Genomic DNA, 17873 nt, shown 5'->3' with positions numbered 1-17873 from the left:
ACCTTGGGGTTTTCCACCCACAGGTATTCTTTTTCTTGCTTGGTGATTGTTCCTCTCATTGAGTAGTCAGATATCATATCTTGATATTTTTTCAAGAAATTTTCTGTGGGGTCACATGTAAGTTTTTTATAACATGCCCTATCATTAAGTTGTCGCATTATCTCCCCTTGGTATGCCTCCTTACTCCATAATACAATATTTCCCCCTTTATCAGACGGTTTTATTTCAAGATCGTCCCATTTCTTTATTTCTTGTAATGCCTGAGATTCTTCTTTGGTCAGGTTGTGTGTTTTTATTCTTCTACCATGTGTAAAGAGCTTGTTTAGGTCACGAGATACTAGGTCCAGATATGTTTTGGCCTGTGGGCATGTTTGGAAACTGGGAAAGAATGTGGATTTCCTCCTTATTGTGGTATCTCTTATTCTGTTCTTATTCATCTCATTGTTCCCATCTGTTCCTTCACTTTCGTCGAGTAGTTCTTGGAGGGCTAAAAGGGCCTCTTCTTCTTGGGGGTCTAATGGTGTTGTTTGTGTTTCTGATCCTGTGTAACTATGAGTTTGTTTATTAGCATAAAATTTCTTTAAAAGAATCTTCCTAACAAATAGGTTCAAGTCCTTTTCAGCAGTAAATCTATCCATAGATCTGATAGGAGAGAATGTAAGGCCTTTAGATAAGACATTGATATGATGTTGGTTCAATTCTCTGTTTGTTAGGTTGACAACTCGCAGTGAATCTTGTGATTCTACCTCATATTCGGGTTGATTCTCTTGTGAGGATTGTAGCCCCAATCTCCCCTCTCCCTTTTCTTTCTTCTTCTTGCTGTTATGTCCTCTTCATGTTCTCTTATACGGCCTATTTTGCCTCGTCCAATTCCTAAAAAAGGGGGGGCGCTGATTGTTACTTGAGGTGGCACTGCCCACTGATGACTGCTCAGAGGAATCACCCTCAGAGGTCTCTTGCTCTGAGGTAGAGTCATGTTGGTATCTGTCTCTCTCATTTCTTGTTTTGTATTTTTTGGTGTTCCATTTAAAGATGGTATTGTTTCTATAGTCCATGAGATCCCTCTGAAATTTATTTTGCTTCCTTTCGATGAGATTCTTTTCAAAATTCTCAACTTCTGTTTTATATTTTAGATAAGTTTTTTGAAAGACTTCCAAATTTTCAAATTCTTTGAGTTTGTCACTTGTTTTATTTATCTCTTCTGTGTAAAATTTCATTCTCATTTTGTCATGTTTGGTTAGTATTTTGATCAACTCGGTTGAACAGTTCAAAAGTGTCTTTTCCCATTCTTGTCTTAATTTTTCTTCCAATTCAAATTCCGGAATTTTTTTGGCCTTAATCCCCTAGGGGTAAAGTTATTTGTTTAGTAGTGTCAAACATCACCTTATTCCAATGGACTTTTGTTTGTTGTAATAGGAGATCTCTAAGGGTTAGGAGGTCATTTGACCAGTTTTGTTTCTTATCTCCATTTCCTTCTCCTATTGATTCTCCAAAGAGATTCATGGAGTTTGAGTTCCATGTTGCTTGCCTTTTTGTCAAGTCCTGGCTAAGGCTAAATGCTGACATTCTTTCAGAGGGTAAGGGTTGATACTTAAGTGATTTTCTATTATATCACTGTTCAATACATTTGGTATGCTGTGCTGGGTATCTGAATCTGGTATAGCACCAGTTAATTAGACACACACAAAAACAAAAATGATTCCCGCACCAGTCTCTTATATTCGTGGGACAATCCTATCTCCTCTAATGTAAGTATTTTGTAGGGAAATTTCCTTTAATTTTTTTTATATATTATTTTGAGGAGGTGCTACCTACTACTTAAGTAAAGACACACATTTGTAACAAGAAAAGTAAGTATAGTGTAGGTGCACTGACAGTCACAATATCTGTTTTTAAGATTTAACTTTTATTATTATTCATTCAAAAGGTGAAATATAAAAAATATGAAAGAAATACCGTCAGCAGCACAACATTTCACAAAGCCGCAGCGTACCAAGGAGAACACCATACAGACATTCTTTTATTTATGAGCTGGGTTATATGCTACTATGCAGCATTAATACCAGATATAGCTCAGAGTCTGTATATTGTTAAATCAAAACGTGTATAATAAATAAATGGTGTTTGGCTTTGGAGAACACGCAGTGGCCATCTGGTATAATACCTATACTTGTCGGATGCATGGACAAAAAGATTACCTATGATTTAACATCAGAGCCACATGAATGCACTGTCTGACAGTTATTTATAGCTCCTGCCGGCACGTTAGATACAACACAATACCGCTGACAAGAACAGCACAGCGGCATAATATAAAAACTGTACCTCTCTCTGCAATATTTTGACAGAATCTGTCTGCAGAAATAGGAGAGGTCGAGGTCGGTTTGTTATATCGAGCTATCACAACTGAATATAGCTCTAATTTACACATCAGCTTAATATTCAAACTCCTTATAAGAAATATTCAAAATTTCAGGACCTTATGTGTAAGGATTTGTTGAAAAAATTGAAAAAATAAGAATGGATACACATTATTAGGAACCTGCATTGTAACACTAAACGTTGATACATCAGTGTAACAATATAGGAGTTCGCAACATAAGCACAGACATCTCTTCTTAAAATTATAAGAGAAAGTGCTAAAATCAAAACATATAGGAAACTTACAGGGATAAGAGGAACCCTGCAACAACCTAGGTTGGGGAGCAGTGGTCATTGATATTTTAAAATTCTATATTTCTTTCTTTATTTCTTTCATATTTTTAATATTTCACCTTTTTAATGAATAATAATAAAAGTTAAATCTTAAAAACAGATATTGTGACTGTCAGTGCGCCTACACTATACTTACTTTTCTTGTTACAAATGAAAGTTAAAAAGACGCAGGGACAAAAGTGTTTAAATGTTGACAGTGCCTAAGAGAGCTGGGGCTGCGTTTTAAATAGTGGAAAGTGTACATAATAAAAAGGTGCCACTGCGGGCAGGGATGACAAAAAGGTTGCAGAGGGAAGTGTGCCGGGCCCGGCTCCAGTCACAGCACCATTGGCGTACGCTGGAATGGTGAGGCAGCCCAGGAAAGGCACCGCAGTGGGGCATAATCAAGTCACGGTCCAAGGAGGAAACATGTGAAGGAGGCACATGGTTCAATTCAAATGAGTGGATAAGGTACCTGTGCCTCGGAAAGAGACGTTTTTGAATACCATCTTTATGTTGAACTGTTGTGCCTAGGACTTGACTGCCTGTATTCACCCAGAAAAGTCACTCACTTTTGACCTAAGTTTTTTTAGGGAAGACAAAATGAACTAGGTGATGGAGCAATGGGGTGTGAAAAGATATGAGGAGGTGTTTAAACGCTATGTGGTAACATCTAGACTAGGGGTGGGGAGCCCGGCAGCTTGGCTGGGAGTCAAGTAATGGGGAAATCTTGTGAGAGGGATGCCGCAGCAGCAGGAGACTGGGAGTCCTGAACAGCGGTAGCCTCCGGAGGGTGGAACGGCTGCTGCAGCGAAATTTATAAGTGGCATTTTAATATATTGCCCCCTAATGATTTATCCCCATTACAAATGGCCCTTGCCACAAAAAGGGTTCCCCATCCCTGATCTAGACCTAGGGTGGAGAACACCAGAGTCAGGATTCTAGTAAGAGATGAGACCTTACCAGCGAACTATATTAAGTACTGGTGGAGTAGGAGGTGTAGCTTGCAGGGGGAGCTACAAAAAGTAGATCACACACTGGGGGGTGTGGGATGGAGCGTGGACCATCGAGGTCAAGTTGTACCAAGTGGAGGGGAAAAGAGTACATCTCCCCTCGGCTGCATATATAGGTAGAGACCAAATCCAGGTGTTCTATCTGGGCCAGCCAAGGACCTGCTTTCACTGTGGAGAGGAAGGCCATACAAGTAGTAATTGTGGAGTAACAAAGTGTTCTCTCTGCGGCGAGGTAGGTCACACCTTGAGGTCATGCAATACAGTGAAGTCCAACTTGTGTGGCCTCGAGGGGCACCCATACATCAGATGCCCAGAATCTATGCATCAAATGGATAGAGCACCTGGAGGAGAAACGGGAGGGAAGTATAAGGAGGTCACTGTAGAAGGGCAGATGGTAAAAGCCTGGGAAAGGGATGCAGAGCCAGAAAAGGATGGGCAGTTTCAGGAGGTTAGGAAGAAAAAGAAGAGTGCAGCAAAAAGAAAGGGGGAGGAGGTGGTGCTGAATCTGTCCAACAGGTTCCTAGCCTTTTCAGGAGAAGAAGAAGGCAGTGAGGGGGAGGAAGGGGAGGAGGTTTACAAAGAGGGAGAGGAGTTGGTTCTTAGGAAAAAGGCAAAGGAATTGAAGAAGAGGAAAAAGGGAAAGGCCAGCAAGGAAGGGAAGAGTAAGAAGCCAAGGAAGAAGAGCAGGAGAGAGGAGGAGGTGGTGGAAAGGATAGAGAGGGTGGCCCTGGAGACAGGACAGCTTTTAAAAGGTCAGTATGAGGGAGGTAAAGGAATACAGGAGAAAACTGAGGGAGAGGATAGGATGGAGCAGCATACTTCTGAGGGAGATAAAATAAAATTGACGTGTGTTTCAGGCTGACCTCCTGATCCAGGGAAGAAAGGTGTGTCTGGAAGGCTGTCTGATGGTACAGATGTAATGGGTGGAGGGGAATGTAAGGTTGGTGGTGGGTCTGGTGAGGAGAAGTAAAAAGTTGGATATGACCCTACTCTATAATTTTTTTTTAGCATGGATCCCCAACCCACAATTAATGTGGCTTCTGTGCTATCCGAACAAGCTCGTTTTATGGCCTTTGAGTTTTTCAACAAGGTCAAGGTTGAAATATTTTTCCTTCAGGAGACCAGAGTAAGGACCCTGGAGGCCTTCCACAAGGCCAAAAGGGAGTGGAGGAGAGGCATCTTATTCTGGTCTCTTGTGGCCAAGCCGTATAGTGGGGTGGTGGTACTTTTTAACGACATGGTAACTGTGCACGTCATAGAACTTGAAGTAGGAAGATGCATGGTTTTGGATGTCACCTTAGGGGACAGGACCTAAGGCTGATTAACATCTATGGCCCCCAAAGCGCTTGGAATAGGAAATGTCTCTTCGAGATGATAAAACCTTCCTTATTCACAAAGGCTAGATAGGATGGGTGGTATAGATATTTGGGCGCTCCCTTTTACTTTGGACAGTTAGGCGTATTAGTACAAGGAGTATGAAAGTGGTATCTACTTCCCTGATTTTGTTCTGTGTTTTCGCGTGCTCCACTTCACGTTTTTCTCCTCAGATTTGTGTCGCTCTCCAAGCGTCGGAATATGAAAAAATGAAGAAAATATGGCAATGTGAAGGGCTGTTAGGCTTTTGTATCAGTGCACCTAGAGGTATAGTACTGATTTTTGATGTATGATAGTTGAAAGGCGTACCAAACTCACAGAATGTGGGGTTGGTATAAAACACATCTAGGTTTCTTTTAACAGGAATTGGGATTCGTACCCGTACTCACAGTCGGTAAGGCAAGGTCACTCTCATCAAGGTATCTTTTCACGTGTAGTTTTATTTCCAATAAAAAATTCCAATAAAAACTTTTTTGAATACAAGGGTTAGTTAAAAAGCGGATGAGAGTGGTTAGTTTTCAGACATCACTGTGATTCTTAGGAGGGATCAAATCCGGATATCACCCACCAAGTTCAACACAGGGTAACTGTTCACTTTACCTACCTCTCTCCGTATGTCACACACTTATGCCTGGATCAACATGTTTCGAGAGGTAAACTCTCTTCCTCAGAATGTAAGGTTGGTGGTGGGTCTGGTGAGGAGATGTAAAAAGTTGGATATGACCCTACTCTATAATTTTTTTTTAGCATGGATCCCCAACCCACAATTAATGTGGCTTCTGTGCTATCCGAACAAGCTCGTTTTATGGCCTTTGAGTTTTTCAACAAGGTCAAGGTTGAAATATTTTTCCTTCAGGAGTCCAGAGTAAGGACCCTGGAGGCCTTCCACAAGGCCAAAAGGGAGTGGAGGAGAGGCATCTTATTCTGGTCTCTTGTGGCCAAGCCGTATAGTGGGGTGGTGGTACTTTTTAACGACATGGTAACTGTGCACGTCATAGAACTTGAAGTAGGAAGATGCATGGTTTTGGATGTCACCTTAGGGGACAGGACCTAAGGCTGATTAACATCTATGGCCCCCAAAGCGCTTGGAATAGGAAATGTCTCTTTGAGATGATAAAACCTTCCTTATTCACAGCCCAGCAGGTAATTTATGGTGGTGACTTTAACACTGCGGTTAGATTAAAAGACAGAGGAGGTAGCAGAAACAGTAGGACCCTGGGTTGTGGTGCAAATTATTTCGTTAGAATGGTTAGGCAGGCTGGTCTGGTGGATGTCCATATTAGGCATAATCCAGACCTCACTCGTTTCACCTATTATAGCAGTCAGAAAAGGAGTAGGATAGATAGTTTTTTTGTTAAAGAGAATTTGAAAACTCTGCCCCCTAAGGTGGAGCCGGTAGATTTCTCGGATCACTGTTTCTTACGTTTTTCATTGAATGCCTTTCCATCCAGAAAGGGAGGGGTTTGTGGAGGCTGAACTCTGAGCTTCTAAAGGACGAGGGTGTTAAGCAGTCCCATACTGATCTCATTGTGGACCATGAATCACTGTTGGAGGCAGGTTGGAGTAAATCTGAGTGGTAGGAGGTAATGAAAAATAAGGTCCAGGGTTTTCTCAAAGGACTGGTTAAAAACAGAAACTCAAGAAAGAAAAGTGCCTACCATGCTGTTAAAAATTGGATTTTGGGTACCTACCGGTAATCCTTTTCTCATAGTCCATATGGGATACTGGGGTTCAATCCTCCACAGGAGAGACAGGCACATAAGATCTTTCCATGTGGGTGCACTGGCTCCTCCCTCTATCTCCCCCTCCACTAGTCAGTTAATTAAAAACTGTGCCGAAGGAGAGCGAACTATGCGAGGAGTTTAAGTGAATAAGTAAATGTGGTGAGATTCATACCAGCACACCGTAACCAAAAATAACAAAAGAGGTTAACAATAATTCTTTTGATGTCACCTATAAGTAAAACGTCACAAATGAAATAAGGCAACCAGCCAAACTCAGTATAGCAAGTGACAACCATTTGCAGCAGAAAAACACGCACTGAGGTGGGCGCCCAGTATCCCATATGGACTACGAGAAAAGGATTTACCGGTAGGTACCCAAAATCCTGTTTTCACTAACGTCCTATGGGATACTGGGGTTCAATACTATGGGGAGGTTTCAAAGCTACCAGAATGGATGGGTATGTGCGGAGTCTGCTGTAACACTGCTTGCCCAAACTGGGAATCCTCCCTGGCCAGGGCGTCAAATTTGTAGATCTTTACAAACGTATGTTGAACTGACCAAGTTGCAGCTCTGCAAAGCTGTAGGGCCGAGAATCCTCGTGCAGCCGCCCAGGAAGTCCCTACCGATCTTGTTGAATGAGCCTTCAACGATGATGGAAGCGTCAATCCAGCCATTCCATATGAATGTTGGATAGTAAAGCGTATCCAACGGGCAATAGTCTGCTTGGATGCTGGAGAACCCTTTTTCTGTGCATCATAGAGTACAAACAGACTATCCATATTTCGAAACCGAGAGGTTCGTCTAACATACACCTTGAGGGCATGAACAACATCCAAAGAAGCAGGAATCTCTGGATGAGCCAAGTTGGATGGAACCACAATTGGTTGATTTAGGTGAAACGCCGACACAACCTTTGGTAGGAAATGTGGCCTAGTCCGCAGCTCTGCCCAATCCTCATGAAAGGCCCAGTAAGGGCTCTTACAAGAGAGGGCTCAAAATTCAGACACCCTTTTGGCTGAAGCCAAGGCCAGCAGGACCACAGTCTTCTGTGTAAGATACCTTATATCAGCCTGATCCAATGGATCAAACCAAGAAGACTGTAAAAAATATAAGTCCACATCCAGGTCCCAGGGTGCAGTGGGCGGCACAAAAGGGGGTTGAATTCTGAGGACCCTTGAAGAAAAGTGTGGACCTCAGGCAACGACGCCAATTTCCTTTGAAAAAAGACCGATAAGAGAAATTGTCCTGTTTAAACATTGCTGGTGGGAGACTCTTCTTTTCACACCAGGCCACATATTTTCTCCATATGAGATGATAGTGGGATGCCATAACTGGCTTCCTGGCTTGGGTCATGGTGTATATGACCGAGAGATGTAGGCCCTTGAAGCTTAAAATCTGCCACTCAACCTCCAGGCCGTTAAATGCAGATGCTGTAAGTCCTGGTAAATGAACGGCCCCTGAAGAATCAGGTCTTCTCTGAGAGGTAGATGCCAAGGATCTTCCACCTGCTTGGCCTCAAGATCCCCGTACCAGGCTCTTCGAGGGCAGTCTGGTGCCACCAGGACTGACTCTGCTCTTTGATTTCGAATCCTCTTTAGCACTCGCGCCAGTAACCGGAGTGGTGGAAAAAGGTATACCAGCCTGTAATTCCAAACCTAGTCAAGGCGTCCACTGCTTCCGCACAAGGATCCCTGGTCCGTGAACAGTACCTTTTTACCTCGAGATTTAGCCAAGAGGCCATGAGGTCGATCTGAGGGAGCCCCCACAGATTCACAATGGCACTGAACACCTGGTGATGCAGTTCCCATTCTCCAGGATGGAGGTAGTGACGACTGAGGAAGTCCTCCTCCCATTTGTCCACTCCCGGAATGAATATGGCGGACCGCACCAGTACATTCTGTTCTGCAATAACAAGGGAAGAGAAGAAAGACTGTTATGTGTCTATTTTAAGATTTGCGACATATAAAAACAATTGCCAAGAAGGCAAAGAGGAAGAAACAAAGTGTTTTTAAAAGAGGGGATATAGATCATCTCAAATTGAACCCCAATTTCCTGTTCCCAGTGTAATTGCTAGATTAGGTGCGTGTTGCTGTATATCTTACAGTGTATACCCACTCATGAAATGAACAAATCTGTTACAATTTTTCAGGTCCTGATGAAGCTGGTGGCGACACGTGCGTTGACCAGACACACTTAGTGTGTGAAATATCCCCATGTCCCCTTCCCCCATGAAATGTATTTTGATTGATGTATAGGGCGTTACAGTATCCACTCACAGAGGGCGCATCTGATAGGAGCTGTGGGGTCAGAACTTGACCACGGTCTCCCAAGACTCAGATGTGATTACAGCACGCTAGTGCAAATACAGCACCCGGCCGGTGCGTCCCTCTGTTAGGCGCAGTGTCAAGTGACGGAGCGCGACGCGGGTCTGCGAGTTGGAGAATCACAGCCTCACCACTGACTGTGATCTCCCCACAGACACCGACGCACTACCAGCACATCCGGGAACAGTGACATACGTACAAGCCACTTTCCCTGCGGAGAGGAACTAAACAAATGGTGGAGAACACTAACAGCCGATTTGTGTTCCCAATATCAGATCTAACGGGTACACTTTAGATGTGAAATATGGCACGTGTACTACCAGCCGGCCCCGTAGTCTGTTATTATTTAAGACTGTTCTACACACTGCGCAATATCTGATACTAGGCGGCAACCCTTTTTTGATGTTTAAAAGGACCAAACAGACATATTTACTTTGCTGTCCTAATTTATCTGCACAGTCCTTGGGAGCAATCTGTGTTATAAACTAATATTAAACAAAAATAACTTAATTAAGTGAAAATTGTAACAGATTTGTTAATTTCATGAGTGGGTACACACTGTAAGATATACAGCAACACGCACCTAATCTAGCAATTACACTGGGAACAGGACATTAGGGTTCAATTTGAGAGGATCTATATCCCCTCTTTTAAAAACACTTTGGCAATTGTTTTTATATGTCGCAAATCTTAAAATAAACAATTAAAGGTTACATTTTATTAATTTTTCTTGCCCTAACAGTGCGTCACGTACATAACAGTCTTTCTTCTCTTCCCTTGTTATTGCTCAAATTACTGTTGAAGTGACAGCACACCCCACATAATAAAGTCTATGAATATTGATTGAAACAAGGGGTTATCTTATAAACACTGCCAGTGCGATTGTTCACCCCCCTCTTTTTGTTACATTCTGTTCTGCCCAAGAGATGATCTTGGCAGTCTCTCTCATGCAGGCCATGCTCCTCGTACCTCCGTGGCGGTTTATGTACGCGACCGTTGTTGCGTTGTCTGACTGTACTTGAACAGCCCTGCCCCGGAGCAGCCTTTAACAGCCATAAACCGCCCTCAACTCTAACTTGTTGATGTGTAACCTGGATTCCAATTGAGACCATCTGCCTTAAAGGTGGTGTCGAAGTCCATTTTTCCCCAGCATATAATTTCCATAATTAGGATTTTAACCATGCCCTTCACATTAATATAGTCTGAGATAAATATTGCATATTAATTTACATATTTTATCTCATATATCATGTTTGGTCTTAAACTGATTGGAATATTAGTAGCCATCAGATGACAGTTATTAGAACTCCATATCACATTGCACTCACAGTTTATGCAAGTTATAAGTTCACAGTAAGGTTTCAAAGATACAGTAACAAGGGGCGTGTCTATAAGCTATTGATAACAGAATGGACAGGAAATGTCCAGCCTTTCCCCTCCCCCATGTGCTCACCTGGGATGGGATACAAAAAGAGCAGTGTGGGCAGAGTGTAGTCAGTGTGTGTGTGTGTGTGCTGAACAGGAATCGCAATGGAAGACAATACTCCAGGAAGAGGAAGGGTAGCCTTATATTACATGGAAATGTGTTAAGTATACATGTATAGTTAATTGAATTGTGTACCAGGACTCACGGTTATGGAACATGGATTATGTTAGAAAGTTAGGAGCAGTTAACTTCCAATCTTTGTTATCTTCTGATACCACGTGCTCAGGCCCTGAGACCAAGATTATGGTTACATAAAGGAAGCTTGTGTCTGTGTTTAAGATTGACCTGTATGAATAATGTGTAGCTAAAGGCCCCCATACATTAGGCCGACTTGTCCTAGGGACAAGTCGGACCCAATTTACCTAGAGCCGCCCGGCAGCTCCCCGGGAGGCTCACATACAATTTGGCACTTGATGTGCCATTTTTACATGGGATAAATTGCATGCGATTTTCAAATGACCGGCCGCTCTCTGATTGGCTGAGAGCTTTCCGGCCAATCAGAGAGCGGCCGGTCATTTGACAAGTATTTTAAAAATATAATAGCCGCCACTGCGCGTCCCGTCCCCGCCGCTGCTGCTATGTGTAAGTACACTGCGCTCACCGCACACGCCGCCCGTCCCCACCGCCGCTGCCCGCCCCCACCACCGCTGCCGCTGCCCGCCCCCACCACCGCTGCCGCTGGCTGCCCCCACTACTCCCCCGGTGTCTGTATGCATATGCCTGTCAGGTGGCAGGCATATGCATACAGGGAGGTCGGATGTGATCGTATGTACAGACCATCCGACCTCCCTGATCCGGTCCGATGCGCACGGGACCGCGCATCGGATCGGATCAAATGTCACATACCTACGATTTTGGGCCGATTTCATCCGATTATCGGCACAAAGTGTCGAAATCGGATGAAATCGTCCCAAAATCGCATAGTGTATGGGGGCCTTAAGTGAGATTGAGATAAGGCAGTGTAAAATATCATACAAAGGTTTGATGGTTAAATGTGCAGGGTGTAATGTCTGTGTTATAGCCTGTTATTATGAATCGTGAGTGAAGTATGTGTTGATCAGCAAGATCTTGGTGTGATGTGTTGATCCTGGAAGAATGGAGTTTTACTGTGTTAGAGAGAGATCCCTGTTATGAATGGAAGTGTGATGTTTTGATCTGTTAAGAGAGGATATGTTTTACTTGTTAAATTGAGATGCAATCCTGTATCATACAAGATTGTTAGGCCATAAACTGAGGCGTACCTGCCTTCTGCCATGTGCTTGGCCTAAGGCATAATCATGGATTGTAATTGAGTTTCACAATAGTTACATGCAGCAGCAGTTGGTAGATTATTGATCAACATGTAGTTAGGTATTTGGAATTATAAGGTGATGTGCTGTGTGTGTTTTTCACTATAGTCTGGATGGATTCTTTGTATCCACATGTGTGTTTAGGGCCTAGAAGCAAAGGGTGCTTGGATTGGCTTTTAACTGTTTCCACCTAAGAGTGTGAAAGCTGACTTCCGGTTCCGCCCTGGTATGAAGCGGTAGCAGGAGAGGAGAGCTCCACTGCCAGGCTGCCCAAAACACCGATTAACGGAATAATAGCCTCCCATCAGACCGCTCGCCACCCCCCTACCTTCACCAGGAACCCAGCGCTGCATGAAACGCTACTACAGCGCCATGCCAAGCACCACCGGCAAACAGAGAAGAGAGAGAGAACTCCGGACCCCTGCATCCAAGATGGCGCCGGACGCCTCTTCCCGCAGCGCGGCTCCACTATCACCGCAGCAAATTCCCCAACACGATGCCCCATCTGTGTCTGCGGTTCACCACACTCCGGACTGGGTCACAAATAGTGAGTACTCTCCCCCAGATCAACCGCTGCCCCCCTCTAGCGCGCCAGTCACATATGGTGACATGGTCGCCGCCATAAGAGCTGCAATAGGCCCCCTGCTCAAAGAACAAACAGCGGATATAAACCGCCAAATTGCTAACCTGCAGCAAAGGGTCCTTATCACTGAGCAAACCGTATGAGCAACCTTTGCTGACGTTGCAGATATGAAACAAGCACTACACACTGCCCATAAGGATATCAACTACCTGCATAATAAGGTGCAAGACCTTGAGAACCGCTCAAGAAGATGTAACTTAAGAATCATAGGGCTCCCTGAAACCATGAAAGGACAGGAGCTTTTTGATTTCATCAAACTGACATTACCTGAACTTTTGCAAATAGCAGATAGATGCAACGATCTCATAATAGAAAGGGCTCACCGCCTAGGCTCACTCAGGCCACAAGAGGGGGCCAGACCCTGAGCTGTGATCTTTAAAACCCTAAATTTCCTGCACAAGGAATTAATCTGGACAGCCTCACGTAAAATGCGTGACATCACCTGGCAGGGGAACAAGATCCTGATATTCCAGGACTTCTCGGCTGAGTTGTCCAAATCTCGGAGAGACTTTGCCCCATTATGCTCACAGCTAATACAGAAAAACATCAAGTTTGCCATGTTGTACCCGGCCAAACTCCGCATCTTCCAGGGAACGTCCCACAAAGATTTCACCTCTCATCATGATGCTGACGCATACGTTAAAGAAGTAGATGCTGCTACCCACCAAAACACAGATTGGGCAGAAGACTGATACCACCTTTACCGCTCAACTCTGGTGACCCCGAAACATCTGGACTCAGAGACTAAACTTGGAACTTACCTATGTCCCCGAGACTTTGGAGCCATAACACCTCCACCAGGCCCCTACACCCTCGGGCCAAGACGCCCAACTGAACGCTCCAGCCAAGCCCCAACCCGACTTACCCCTGCCGCAGATTTAAACCCCCCCCCAACCACTGGAATCTGATCTGCTCAACTACAGCTGAACCTTACCCCCCCCCCCCCCCCTCGAAACAGAGCCGGCGATCTCGAAACATCTGAACTCAGACGCACGTCTTGGAATCTCACCTTTATCACAGTGACTCTGGAACAATATTACCACCTCCAGCTCTCTACTCCACGGGCCAAGCCGCCCATCCGGACGCTCCATTTACAAGCCACCCAGACTCACCTCTGCCACAAAGTTGACCCCCCCCCCCCCCCGCTCCTCTTACTGTGAAAAGTTGACACGGGACTCTCACCCCCCCCCTTCCCCCCCCCCCTGCCTGACACCCTACCTCCCACCCTAGCGCTTGTGGCGAGCGCCCTGGTATAAAATGTTTTACTTAATAATGTTTGGGCTTCTCCTGGCCTAGGAGCCGCCCTCCAGTTTAAAGTTACACACGCTCAGAGAAGCATGCATTTTTTGCACTTATCCACTTGGAAGTCGTATTTGTTTGTTTATGTTATCCTTCCCCATGTTTTTTCCCTCCCCCTACCCCACTCTTGCGATGACTACTTACATTAATAATGTTTCTTCTCTCCCCAACCACTCTCTGCTCCAAAAACTGTACCACATTCTAATGCCAATTCTATTTTATGATGTCTTCCATAGCTATCGGTAGTTGGAATGTGGGGGGCATTAACTCCCCCCAAAAAAGAAAGCGCATCTTGATGTATTTGAACAAGCTTCAGTTGGATATCATATGCCTGCAGGAAACCCATCTCACCCCATCAGAAACAGCAAAATTACAGATCCTGCAGTGGCAAGTCCTATCCTCAGCCTCCTATAACTCAAAGGCCCGAGGGGTCGTGATCCTAGGTAAGAGGCAGACGCCAATGACCGCTGAAACACTACATACAGACACTGCAGGCAGATATACACTATGCCGCATCACAATAGCACAAACCCAATACCTTATACTCAACGTATACGCCCCAAATACCTATTAAAAACCTTTCATTTTGGAGTTAATTAAACTACTTACACCCTACCTACACCAACCCATAATCCTCTGTGGGGACTTAAATTTAATATCCCATCCCATCCTAGATAAACAATCACACCATTCCAGACCCCTACCTAAATTAGGCATCCCAGCGATGGCTCAAAAACTACACCTACTTGATATCTGGCACCTTTTCAATCCCACAGAACGAGACTTTACATGTCTATTAGCAGCCACTGGAAAAATGTCCAGAATAGATTACATATTAACTTCCACCACTTTACTCCCCAAGATCACTTCAGCAACAATCGAACCGATAATGATCTCAGATCATGCAGTAATAAAAATCTCCCTCACAATCGCCCAGGAGAGAAGCTCCTTCATCTCATGGAGATGCCCGTCCTCCCTAGCCACTTCAGAGTCTCTGCGCACCACCGTCACAAAAGCATGGGAAGAACATGCCTTAAATAATAGTGACACGGCCCTAACCAACCCACCACTCTTTTGGCAGGCCTCTAAGGCCACAATAAGAGGGAGGATAATCTCACACACCTCCTACCAGAGAAAATCCACAGCTAACGAATTCTCCCAGGCCCAAACTAACCTGACTACTGCCTTTACAAATTATAAGCAATCCCCTACCCCACAGAATAGAACAGAATACTGGACTGCCAAAACTACCTTTGAAGGCCTCTCTACTAAATCGGAGGCTTGCTACACCTTTGCAGCCAACGCAAAATTCTATAACTTTGGTAACAAAACCAGCAAACTGATGTCTAATCTCCTCAAGGGGCACCATGCCCCAACCACCATCCACCCCTTAAAGCGCCCCGATTGCACAATAACAAAGTCTAATGCCCAAATAGCCGAAACCTTAAACGGTTATTACAAATCCCTATATTCAGCACCCACATCAGACAACACCCAAGCTAATGCCTTCTGGGAATACATCACCACTCCCCACCTTCCCCCGGATTCAGCCAATTCCCTTACCAAGGACTTTACCCTAAAGGAGGTCCAAACCGCCATAGCTGGGTTGAAACCGGGGAAAGCGCCTGGCCCAGATGGCCTAACATCAGATTATTATAAGCTGTTGTCCCCCCATATAGCCCCTACACTTGCAGCGACTTATAACTCCATACTCCACAGTGGCATTGCCCCTCCGTTCTTCAATGCAGCCACAATCAAAGTGATTCCCAAACCTGGACGCGACTTAGCAGACCCAGGCTCATACCGTCCAATTTCCCTATTGGACATAGACTATAAGATATTAACGAAGATAGTGGCAGAGAGACTGAAGATATTACTCCCAACACTTATACATGGAGATCAGACGGGCTTTGTCATGGGGAGAAACCCAGTCACTAACATCCGCAGAGTCCTCTCAGTATTACATCAATCCCAGTTGACCATGTCGGGCGCCCCGCTGGCGATACTCTCCCTAGACGCAGAAAAGGCGTTCGACATGGTCCACTGGGACCACCTATGCTCAGTATTGCGAAAATTTTCCTTCCCAGAAACATTCATCAATCTCTTAAACACGCTCTACGCTGGTTCAGCATCCAGAATCCAATGTAACGGTACTCTATCAGAACCTTTCCCCATACTTCGAGGAACCAGACAGGGATGCCCCCTCTCGACCTTATTATTCCCCCTATGCCTTCGAACCCCTGGCCATAGCTCTACGCCAATCCCCTACTTTCCAAGGCATTCAGATAGGAAAAGTAGACCTTAGGGTCTCTCTATTTGCAGATGATATGCTGCTCTTCCTTACCGCACCTGAATACTCCCTCCCAGAAGCCTTCAAAATAATTGACCAATTCAGCTCCTTTTCAGGATACAAAATTAATATGAACAAATCAGAATTAATGACCCTAAAAGGTCCCTCACCTCTCTTCCCAGGCAGACCAGACCTCCAAAAGATCAAACTCCAACATGTACAGATCAAATATCTAGGCATCCAGATCCCAACAAGAATGTCCAAAGTATACTCATCTAATTATGACCCTCTACTCTCCTCTATATTTAAATCTATGGAAACATGGAAAGATCTCCCGCTATCTTTACTAGGTAGAGCCGAGGTCATAAATTCTATGCTGTTACCCAGACTGCTGTATATGATGCAAATGCTACCGCTACGTATATCCAACAAAGACATTCAACTTCTAAACTCTCACATCGTAAAATTCCTCTGGAACTCAAAAAAATCCAAAATTGCACTGACTAAACTTCAGCTACCCAAACCCCTAGGGGGACTGGGCATCCCAGATCTGAAACAATACTCTAAAGCCTTGCTGTGCCGCTTCGCTTTAGGCTGGTTAGCTGAGCTCAGTAACTATTCAGAATATGAGATAGACTGCGCAATGTTTACCCCATACTCCCCAGGAGCCCTCTTGCATACACCCCGAAAACACATCCCGCCTCACATCCTACACAACAGACTATTCGCTGACACACACACGGCATGGTGGTCTGCCTCGAAGGACCTGGATCGTGACCCCGAAGTCTCCCCATTGTTACCAATATGGGGAAACCCAATGTTTACTCCTGGAATTGATAGTTCCATCCTCCTTAGACTCCGCAACAAAGGACTAAAGATTGTCTCCCAGGTCTTTGACCCAGGAGGAAAATTATACTCGACTGCAGAAATCCAATCCAGATTTAACTTGCCCAACAACAGCTTATTCCCACTCTTCCAGATACGACACTTTGCAAACTCACTACCCCCACTCATCCCATACACACCAGCCACACTAGTATTAAAGAAACACATAACCTCCTTACACTCAGCATCTTTCAAAACCAAACATATCTATAAGCTACTTGCTACCCTCCCAGCAGAAAAGAACTGGAAACAAATCACATCTAGATGGATGAATGACTTTCCTTTATTGACTGACAACAACTCGCTCCACAAATACCATCACAATACTCTGCGCACCCTCAAGTCCTCCATATTACAGGAAGTACACATCAAGGTACTCCATAGAGCATACATATCACAACACCGTAGAAGTTTCTTTGTAGAGGAGGAAACAGGTATTTGTCCAAAACTTCTGGACCTGCAGGCATATAAGAAAATTCTGGTTCAAGCTTGTTTACTACATCAACTGCAACTTTAAACTAAAGGTATGTTTAGACCCTCTCCCATTACTGTTTGCCAACTTCGAGGCCTGGCCACTCCCACCTGGATCAGACCACCTGATCCCGATTTTAACACTTACCATCACTATTGCGAAAAAGGTGATATTAAACTCGTGGATATCCCACCATATACCCAACATAAATGAAGTTGAAGCTTTGATGTTGAAATATATGTACTATGATAGATATGACACACTAAGACACTTTGATGCTCCAATCTCCCGCTTCTATAAAATTTGGGGCCCATTCATATGCAGTCGTGACCCCGATTTGAAAAATAAAATATGCAACCTTTTTGAAACACACATAGAT

The sequence above is a fragment of the Crinia signifera genome, chromosome 3, assembly GCF_055691185.1.
Source record: "Crinia signifera chromosome 3, ASM5569118v1, whole genome shotgun sequence".
NCBI classification, from domain to species: domain Eukaryota; kingdom Metazoa; phylum Chordata; class Amphibia; order Anura; family Myobatrachidae; genus Crinia; species Crinia signifera.
The sequence above is the reverse complement of the archived record's forward strand: the minus strand, read 5'-3'. Positions refer to the sequence as shown.